Source organism: Chamaea fasciata, unplaced genomic scaffold (genome assembly GCF_029207755.1).
Source record: "Chamaea fasciata isolate MVZ Bird 193981 ecotype frontalis unplaced genomic scaffold, bChaFas1.0.hap1 SCAF_9, whole genome shotgun sequence".
In the NCBI taxonomy this organism is placed as follows: domain Eukaryota; kingdom Metazoa; phylum Chordata; class Aves; order Passeriformes; family Sylviidae; genus Chamaea; species Chamaea fasciata.
The window spans coordinates 5,749,168-5,759,175 of NW_027094094.1; the positions used below are offsets into that span (position 1 = coordinate 5,749,168).

At 43.5% G+C, this 10,008-nt stretch overlaps 1 long non-coding RNA gene across 1 annotated transcript; it reads left to right on the plus strand.

Moving 5' to 3' along the window:
- The first annotated feature begins 2,503 nt into the window (after positions 1-2,503).
- Positions 2,504-9,537, plus strand: LOC136293625 (uncharacterized). The gene is made up of 6 exons (XR_010722197.1): positions 2,504-2,673; positions 2,844-2,919; positions 4,261-4,336; positions 5,101-5,148; positions 7,027-7,373; positions 8,498-9,537. It is a non-coding gene; the product is annotated as an uncharacterized lncRNA (long non-coding RNA).
- The last annotated feature ends 471 nt before the right edge of the window (positions 9,538-10,008 follow it).

Here is a 10,008-nt window from a genome sequence, read left to right on the forward strand (position 1 = left end):
TTCAAAAAGTCCAGTTTTACTGGTGGAGTACTTGATGGGAAGGATCCTAAATAGAGGGGTGTTGGTCATCTAGCAACGAGGAGCGGGAGCAGTGCTTTGTGCAAGGGAAAATTAAGTGACAGGAGTGGGAAGAAGAAACCCAGGGGCACATGTCACTGGCACAGCCACACCGTGTCTCAGTGGGGTGGAGATCTCTTTCATTCCTGCATCACACAAACAGCAGCCTGTCCTGCTCCAGATGTGGTTCATGCCTTCATCACAGACCTTTCTGTGTGAAAAGCAATTCCCCCACAAATGGCCCTTCATTAGCTGTGGGGTCATGTCAGAAACAATCATCAGTGTAGTGCTGATGTGGCCAACACATCTTGTGAACTCCCTGACCCCAGCAGTCAGCAGGATTTCTTTATGTGAGCACTAATATGAAAAGCATTAGCATTAATAGAAGAGCTCTCGACCCAGTTGGTGTAAGGGGTCAGCAGAAGTTTACAGACACCTTTGCCTAACATTCCTATCATGCCTGGCAGTTTGACTCTCATCTTGTTTTTCACATTATACATTCCCTGTATAATGATATAATTCTCAAATCCTTCTGCAATCCATCAATACATAGCAGGAAGGCAGCACAAGTGGGAGCCATCCAAACTGCACGACATCACCCAGCTGGGGACTGCTCTGTCTGCTCACATCCACTCATTTATGGTGTTGTGTCAACTCATCACCCTGCTGGAAAACAAGAAAGGGGCTAGAGCAGATAAAGATTTGAAGAATTATATATATATATTTTTTAAAAAAATTTTTTTTTTTTTTTTTAAGAAACCTAGCCCTCATGCTTCTCTTGACCTGGCTAAGAATCTCCTCCATGGAGGGGAGAGCAGTTTCCCAACAACCCTTGATCCAACACATGCATCTCAGAGGTTGCAATGAAAGATGCTGGAGGTCTTGAACAGCCCTTACCCATTACAAGAGTATTTGAAGACAGTGCCAACAAATGGGGGAAGCAGAATCTGTTGTGAAGGGTAGAACCTTTTTTTTTTAATTAAAACCTTTTTCTTTAAAATTAGAAGTCTCTTTAAAAAATGTAACTGTATACATCAACTTAATTTTTACTTACAAAAATCTAGTTTGCACTTGGATCAAAGAACACAGAGGTAGAGAGTACAGCATGCTGACTGGTCTGTAGAGCAATAGCATACATTAACTACAGAACTTGCATTGCAGGATGTTTTATTTTGGAGCCCCAGGAAACATTTGGGTGCCATTTGAGAGCCATCCCTGTGCTCACTGGGATTTCAAAGGGGTGTCTCTCAGGTATCGATGGCTGGGAGCTAAAGGTTTGGTGGCCCTTTGGGTATCCCAGCTTCCCATGCTGGGGAGGACTGGGAATATTTCTAAGTGAACGGCAAACCAGTTCCAGCTGCGGAATGAGCTACCTGTGTCTATATAAAAATGTGGGTAAACACAGTTTGGATTCTTAGATCTGTTTGGGACTTCTGGTTCTGGTCTTTACAGCAGCAACTGAGCATCTTATGCTTCCTTTCTGCCGCTTGCCTTATTCCAGCTGCAGCTCTGATTTGCAGCCTTGTGAAGCAGCAGTGGGTGGAGGAGTTCTCCGTAACTGTTTTGTCAGCCTTGCAGAAGTGGTGGGATGAGTATAGGTGGGTACAATGACTCTGGCAGTCCCAAGACAATAGCATCTTTTTTGTTTCCAGCCTGGAGTGCTCTCCTAGCTGTCTGGCATCTCACAGAGCTGGTTCTGTTTCAGAGGGAAAAAAACAAAAATGTGGATGCTTGGCTGAGCTATGGGGCTAAAAGTTCATGGCAAAACAAACGGTATTTCAGCTGTCTGACTTGTTGTAGGAGATGTTTACTTACTGCAGGAAGGTGATTGTAGCAGCCAGCATGAATTTTCTGTGTTCTAAACAGCGTGTTTTGCTTTTGATGGCAAAATGTAATTAGATTTGTCGGTAATTTTTGTTTTTCTTGCCCAGTTGAACGGTTTCATCCACTTTGCCAGGGCAGCCATATCCCAGCTTTGTTGAAAACGTGGGACAACAGAGGGGGGTGGTGATTCCTGACCATGCCAGCTCCATGGTGAGGTTGGAAATGTCTGTGTCTGCTGTCCAGACTCTTCTGTGTGATGAGTATGAGACTGACAAATTCACCTTCTCCGTCTCTAATTCTGCACCTGCACCCAGCCTGCAGGAGCTGCAGCCCTTCCAGGGTCACAGAACAGGCTGGAAAGGCTCAGCAACAGAGGGTCCAAGGTGGGAATGCAGAAACTGCCAGGACTTTGGCTCTTTGGTCCTTACTGCCCACAGCACCATCAGGTCCCACCTTAGACAGACAGGAGAGGCTGTCTGGAGGGAGGTTTGGGATATTTCAAACATGAGCTTCTGTGGGAGTTGCTTTATTTCTGGATTTGTTATGCTTGGTTTGTCTTGCTGGTTTTAAATATTTGTACAAGTGACTAGAGCTATGCAAACTGTGCCTGAAGGAACTGTGAAACAGAGGAGAAGAATTAACTGGAGGTACCAAAACCAGTCAGAATCCTAACTGAAAGTATTACAAGGGAAAGTGAAGGAATATGCCAGAAGAAAAAGGAAGAATTTCTCTTCTTCTGACCTGTGGAAGCAAATATCCATGGAATGTACTTGTCTGACAGAGAGGCTAGTGGTGAGAGCTTGTCTTTAAATAGGTTTATGATTTAAATTGTCTTTTAAAGCAGTAATTTGTTTGTGTTTAGACACAGCAGTAGGTAGGGAGGCTGCCTGTAACATCACTGTTCAGACACGTTGGCTTCTGCTGCCAATGTTTTGTCAATATTTACCTTGATTTTTTTTTAGATTTATAAAACGTGTGATAACCTTTAAATGCCTGTGCAGATGTGGTCAACGTGGCCTCTGTCCCATAACCCACAAGGTGAGCAGCACCAAAAATGCTCTTTGCCATCACATGAGGCAGTGAAGTTTAAATTTCACTGGACGAGTTCGGGCAGCGTTGAAGGGTTTAAAAATACCTAAGCGTGGGACACATCACCTTCCCAAACACACAGTTCGCTATCTGATGTATCAAATGACAGGATTACAATTTACAAGTATAATAATTCCGTGTGGAAGCGAGTAGATGCCTTTTAAATTAATTGATTCCTTCCTGTCAGCTGCTGTAGTGGAAGGCAATGCTTGTTAAGAAAAATGTAAAACTGCCAAATGGAAAACACTGAGAACTAGAGATATCTTGATATGCAGAGAATGGCAATGGTGGTGAATAGCTGCATAGAGCACTAGTACACTGGGGGTTGCCTGGACGAAAAAAAAATCCTTTATTAATGCTGCTGCCTTAACTGCTGGTTAAAAACAACTCAGCTGACAGGATTAATGGCATAAATCCATTAGAGTGAGAGAGAAATGAGGGAATAGGTTTCCTCTAATGGCATTGCTCTGTAGACAAGCACCTGAATATCATTTTTAGCTTGTTTGCTGAATGGGGAGAATGAAGAGACCACTTTGATGTGATGTTAGTAAGATCTAGTTGCTGAATATCATCCTCTGGAAGAAAAAGGGTGGTAGCTGAGTGCCTGTGACTCTTCAGTGTTTGTGACCAGGTTTGAATAACCCAACACTTCCTACTACACAAGGGAGAACTATTTTTATAATTTTCCTCTGCCTTTGCCACTTTAAATATTTTCTATAAATGCAGGAAAGAAAACAATAGCAACTTGGCATTACTTTTGGGTACTGCAGAGATGGAAGTTTTTCTGCCTCATTCCCAATTCATTAACCTCTCCGTTCTACCATCTAAAACTGTATTTTGATATTAATTAGGGTTTTGTTTGCTTGGTTGTCTCCAGACTATTCACTGATTATGCTGAATACTAGTGAGCTGAAATATCATCCAGTAAATAGAAATGTGTCCAATTGTTTCATGAAAGTTTAAAAGAAATGAAAGTATTCTACAGAGGGAAGCCAGATTTAACAGCCTGCTGTCCCCTTACAGCAGCATGTGACTCTTTCAGCTCCAGGGGGAACCTCAATTCATGCATCAAACTCCCCAAAGAATTCACATTTTGTAAACTGCTGCAGACATTTCTGTGAACAACAACAAATCGAAGCTGGCAAAATCAAAGCCTGCCAAAACTTGCTGAATATGAAGGCAGGATGTTTTCCCTCTCTGCTCTTGCAAAGCAGAATGTCTCCTGCAGCTTCTGTCTCTGTGGATGAGCTGGGATTTATTCACTAACATACATGCAAATTTCCCTCCTAGGAAAACATGCAGGTTTTGGAAGACAGCACCCGACAGTAAGGACTGTGTCTTTTGGCTCTCACTTCCAAACGAATTTGTAAGCATGAGAAAAGAATGCCTTCAGGAGGTTTAAAAATAGTTCTCATAGCTGGAATTTTTGTATCATACTTCTACATAAGCTTATCCACTTCTGCTCCCCTGTTAAAAACCGAGCTGGGAGAGAAATAGCAGGAGCAGCAAGTGTTATCTGATAACTATTTAATGTGATAGCATTACTATCTAACAGAATTTGAAAATGGTGCCTGGGAAAATCCTAATTCTTTAAGCTTCGTGTTCTGGCAAACAGTTTGCTAGAGATTAGCACTGTAGTTATGATTAAAGTACAATCTGCATTATTCCACAATTTTTCCTTTCACATAGCACATTATGCTAATCACGCTATATTCCATTTTTCAATAAAAGGTCAACAGTGCACTGTTTGTGCAGAATGTGCAATTTAAACTTCATGTCTGTCATTAGAGATAATCTAGGTTTGCTGTATCAAGTGAGGTTGTCATAGAAACTAGACCTGAGATCTCTGTTTACAGCCTTTGGAGAATAAACACTTTGCATTTATTCTACTGAAAAATAGGCGAACAATTAAATAAGGTTTGAAAACAAAACCGTAATGGCCCAGAGAGAGATGTCATTCATCAAAAATCAATATATGTTATGCAGCTGGTAAACTCCAAGCATTCAAGCAGTTGACTGACAGCAATAGGGAAATATTTCCCGGGGGGTGGAGGGTAAGGGAGTAACTGATAGTGTATCCTAATGCCTGGAGCAGAATTAATTTAAATTTGCTAATAAATTTTGTTCCAGGAATTACAACACTGAAGAATATTTGTTTAGATTTCTGCCTTATGTCAGGTAAGGCTTTTTTTTGTGTTGGTTGTTTGGATATTTTAGTAACACTGGGAAATAATTTACTTTTTATTTTTCTGTAACGTTCCGTGTCTTCCTATTGTAGCTGAACTTTTTGTTGTGGATTATGATGAGGTTTGCAGGCATCCTAAAAATATCTCTGGTGTCTGCAGCTTCATTAGTGAGCAGAAGGGTTACAGCTTCCAGCTGAACACAGAGGTTTTAGCTCGCTCTTTCTGTGACGTGTTATTAACTTGGAGAGCTCACCTTTATCAGGCAAGGGTATTTACTAATGTTTCAGGAAAGGATTAGAGAACTACGTGGACAAAGACAGCTTCTGTGGTTATTGCACAGTAAAATCACCAGGGCTATCAATCTTTTTTTCCTCAGGGCATAATCATATTACCATCTGGGTGTTTATGTAGGGGTTTTGTCAATGGCATAGCATTTCTCTGCTGACGAGGTGAATTATGAGGATTGTGTGTCTTCTGCAGCATCTGAACCCTGCCTGATGCCACAGGACAGGGTCTCTTATGAGCAAGAATGCTCTGTTTGTCTACCACACCCTCACTCACAAAGGTGCACCCAAAACAGGTGGGCTGCTGCCAGCTTCTGAGGGGAAAGTGAAACACAGAATTTAAATGGATCTTGAAATGACACAGGAGCGAGCAGAACTCATGACTAAGGCAAGCTGAATGAAAAGCTTTTGATATTTTGCTTCTGTGTCAAAGTAAGGATTTTCCTCCCAGCAGAGAGGGCAACTGAGCTTTTTCCAAGTGGGAAGTATCCGTGCTCTACTTTCCAGGGTGTAAAACAAGACAGCAAAGCCTGATGTTTTCTGCTGGTGAAGATGCAAAGCATTTCTCTCCATCTCTTCTAGCAATGAATGTGATCCGTTAATCTCCAAGGGCTGTCCCTGATATCTCATTTTCCTAGGAAACAAGGGGGCAGCTCTGCTAAGGGCTGTCTGCATTTTGTTATGCCACCGGTGAGTTTGGTCTATGCAGAGCCCTGTTTTCAAACCCTAAAAGAGGAACTGCAATACTACGGGCTGGTGATCTTGTATTTGTAAATCTGCAAGTCCTTGGTTTTTCATGAATGCTCAAACCAACACCAGGTAGTTCTGTAAATGCAATTTCTCTACCTTTCCAGAGCAGAAAATCCTCCCATGCCTGATGTGTTTGCTCAGCACCACACACTTCCCTTGTAATTATCTGCTCTGTTTGTATTTCTTGACCTCATGTGCATCAGTAACACAGTAGGTCTGTGAATAAAGTCCTGGCTTGTTGAACTACCATTCAGCCATTTTTTTATGATACAATATAAAGCAGTATAGCAGGAAGGCAGACCTTGAAAAGCACTTCGTGTTATGCCTGTGCTGATGCTGAGACTCACAGCCCTGCCTTTGGGTGACTGGCACTGCATTGGTTGAAATACTGAGAAAATCATTACCCGTAATAAGTTGTTTATCCTGGTCTTAAGCTTCCCTCAGAGCTGTTCCTGCCCCTGTGCTGCATTAGCACTGGGCCCCAAGCCTACAGACACCTTCAAACAGAGCAACCAAAGCAACGCTGGGGCTCACAGACAGCATCTCCACTTGGCTGAGCAGCCTCAAAGGCCTGGGAAAGCCCCGGGGACATGTGCCAGTGGCTCTGCAGGCCTGGGGCTCAGGCCATGGCAGGGTTCAGTGCCTGGATTTGGGAGGGATGGGCTCTGCCTGCCTTTCTGTGCGTGTCAGGTTTGCACAGGCTCTGCTTGTAACACTTTAATTTCAGCACAACACAAAAGGTTAGGTTGGTACATCGCGTATCTGAGCAGGCAAACTGTTGTCTGGAAGGAGTTGCATTGCAGATCCAAAAGGAATTACCCTTTTTTTTTTTGCAGCCTGGCTTCATCCCGCAGCTGATTTTCTCCCCTGCTCCCCCAGGAAGAACATCTCATCTCTGGTTTTGGCCCTGGTTTTATTGGCTGCTTTTCCCTGTGCAGCCAATTTCCCTGAGCGTACATTTCCCTGAGAGCCACCACGCTGGAAGGTGGGGAGGGAAACAGTGTTGGGATGTACCTCTGTGAGAGACTGGAATGTTGATGGTTAAGGACTCAGTCGCCCATTTGTGGGTTCTTCGCAGCCCCCGAGGGGCAGCAGGTGAGGTTTTGGAGGTGTGGTGGTGATGCCCGTAGGACAGAGGGGCTGAACACCCACCCCCGGGGGTACAAGCCGGGCTTTGAGCCAGGTAAGAATATTTTTGTCTTGCCAATTGTCCTCTGCTACACTTCCCCGGGGAAGGTCACACTCACACCTCGGCCTGAGGGTGTTCATCCCTTCTGGTGGGGCAGAACTGGCTCGGCTGTGCTGTCATGTTTTGGCAGGGGTCATAAACCATCAAAGACCCTGGAAAGCATCCCCAGATTCATTTCTGGGGCATTCCACCAGAGGAATGAAAGCTCCCTTCCCCCGGGATGTTTCCACCTGAATCTGTTGCATGATGGGAGTTCTCCTTCCAGGCTAGAGAGGCAAGTGAGAAGGAGCATTCTCCTGTTCCTAGATTTCTCTTTTAGTCTATATGACAAAAATATGTTTAAGTTAAAAATCTTTGGTTTGGCAGCTAGTTGAAAGATTTTCTGTCCAAAGTCTTACTAGGTAGGGCTTACGTTTTGATCTATGCTGTGCTATGTTTTCTGACTAGGCAGGAATCTCTGCCTTTTATAAGGGATTGAGTGAATATTGGAGTGTATCACAAACAATCTTCTATTTAGAGAGGGAATTATTTCCCTTCAAGTGTCTTCTCACTTGCTTTTTTGGGTTTTTTTTTGGCATATCTATCTAGGTTCTCCAGGTAAATGATTTGCCTTGTAATTCTCGGCATTGATTAGAGTTCCTTCACGCTCAGCATGGATTTTTCCATTTCCAGTTTCAGGCTGCTTCTCACTTTTACCCATAAATTTCTTCTCTCTAGTTCCTTGCTACTGTCACCTCTTTTATTCCCCAGTTTGCATGCTCCATGCACCTTGTTCTCCATGATCCTTTCATGGGAAATATCTGCCATGGCTGCTGCAGGAGGGAGGGAGGAGAGTGGGAAGAGCTCAGGTTGTACAGGTTTTGCTAAGTGATGAAGCCTGTGTCTCTTTTTAGGAGACAGTTTCCCTGCACTTGGCTTGTGCTGGGCTGAAGCGTGCAAAGTGAACTGTAGACATAGATTTTGTTGATGTGGCAGTTAAGAAGTCTGAGACAGTTTTGGCAGTTATCAGTGGGTTGTTTTTTTGGGTTTTTTTTTTTAAATTTGAAGCAAGCTTCTTCTCACAGAAGGGATGAAACATTGCATTCTGTTGTAACTCTTTCCTTTGCACATTTCTCCAGGCCTTTGGAGCAAGTTCTGCTCAAGGGACTTCATGGCCTTATCCACTTGAGGGGAACATTTTGGCGTGGAGGGTGATGATAACAATGTCCCAAACCTTGCACAGGGACACAGAAGGGCAGCCTGAACCTCAACACTGTGTGAGCAGGGCCAGATGTCAGGTTTGCCCTGCTGCTGCTGCTTCAGATCATGGACAAACAGGCAGAGATTGATGCAGCAATTGAACCAACAATTCTTGAAAGCTCTTGTTGAAAATGTGGTGCAACTTTTGTGATGGACAGGGTCTCCATCTCCCCAGGCTCCTGGGCTATGAAGGTCGAGGAGGTTGACTGTGGTAGCCTGATAACAAAGCTTAATTACCCTCAGCAAACCTTTCACAAAAGGTACTGAAACCTTTCCAAAAGGCTGTGATGCCTAGGAAGGTGGGATGATTATAATGGCTCTTCTGTGAGGTTAATCTATAGAGATGGTGTGTCTGCACGTGGTGATGAGTGATTTGTCACGGTCACCGTGCCCATTTCACCCTGACCTCCCCTCCCTCTGTTTGGCCTTGACCCCTACAGCATGTGATGGGGCGGGACAGCTCCCTCCGAGCCACCTGGTACCTGCCCCTGCCTCCACCCTGGGTGCTACAGGAATAATAAAAATTCATTCAGTGCCTGCTGCCTACTTCTCCCAGTTCTTGGGCTTTTCATTCAATTCCTCCCAAGTATTATTATTTAAAAAAAAAATATGTTTGCATGGTGTTTTACAATATTTTTGTGAAGGAAATGACTGCACATTGCACATGCTGAAGATGGTTTTGAAGGGATCTGAAACAGAAAGCAAAGTGGGAGTTGCAGGTTATGACTAGAATTTACTGGGAAAATTTAGCTCTGATTTTTTTTTAAAATAAGATGTCTCTACAAATTCTGTTTTTGAAGGACTGGGCTGTAATGTTACAGCTCACTGCTGCCTATCTCACACTCAGAGGTTTTAGCTTTGGTTTATGATTGTCTCTGTATCTTTATTTTCAGTTTTAAATAAATAAATAAATAATCCATGGGGAGAGTTTCAGTCTGTCAAAAGTGTTATTTTCCAAGATGAAATAATTCAGAGGGACAGTCAGTGCTTGGCAAAACTGGCATCGATGAACCAGGGAGACAAGAGAGAACTCATATGTGACTCCAGAGCTCAGCAGTTAAATGATTTTGTCTCCAGCTTGGGCCAGCAGATTTTGTGCAGCCACTGCAGGGAGAAAGCAGTGGGGGAGGAGATGGCAGAGGCTGGTGCTAATGTTTTTAATTTCTCATTTACTATCAGGCAGCACCATATGGAGCAGAACGGAGCATATAGAGGAAAGAGGGATGGATGCCATTTTTATTCCTTGAGCTTCTTGTCAGAAGAAAAGGAAAGTGAATTCTCTGCAGGTAGCTTGAGCCTTGCCAGAAAAAGTGTTTTTTATGATTGCTAATGCTGGCGAGGACATTTTATTTAATCAGTTGTGTGGGGTTTGGGATAGTTTTTTTTCTTT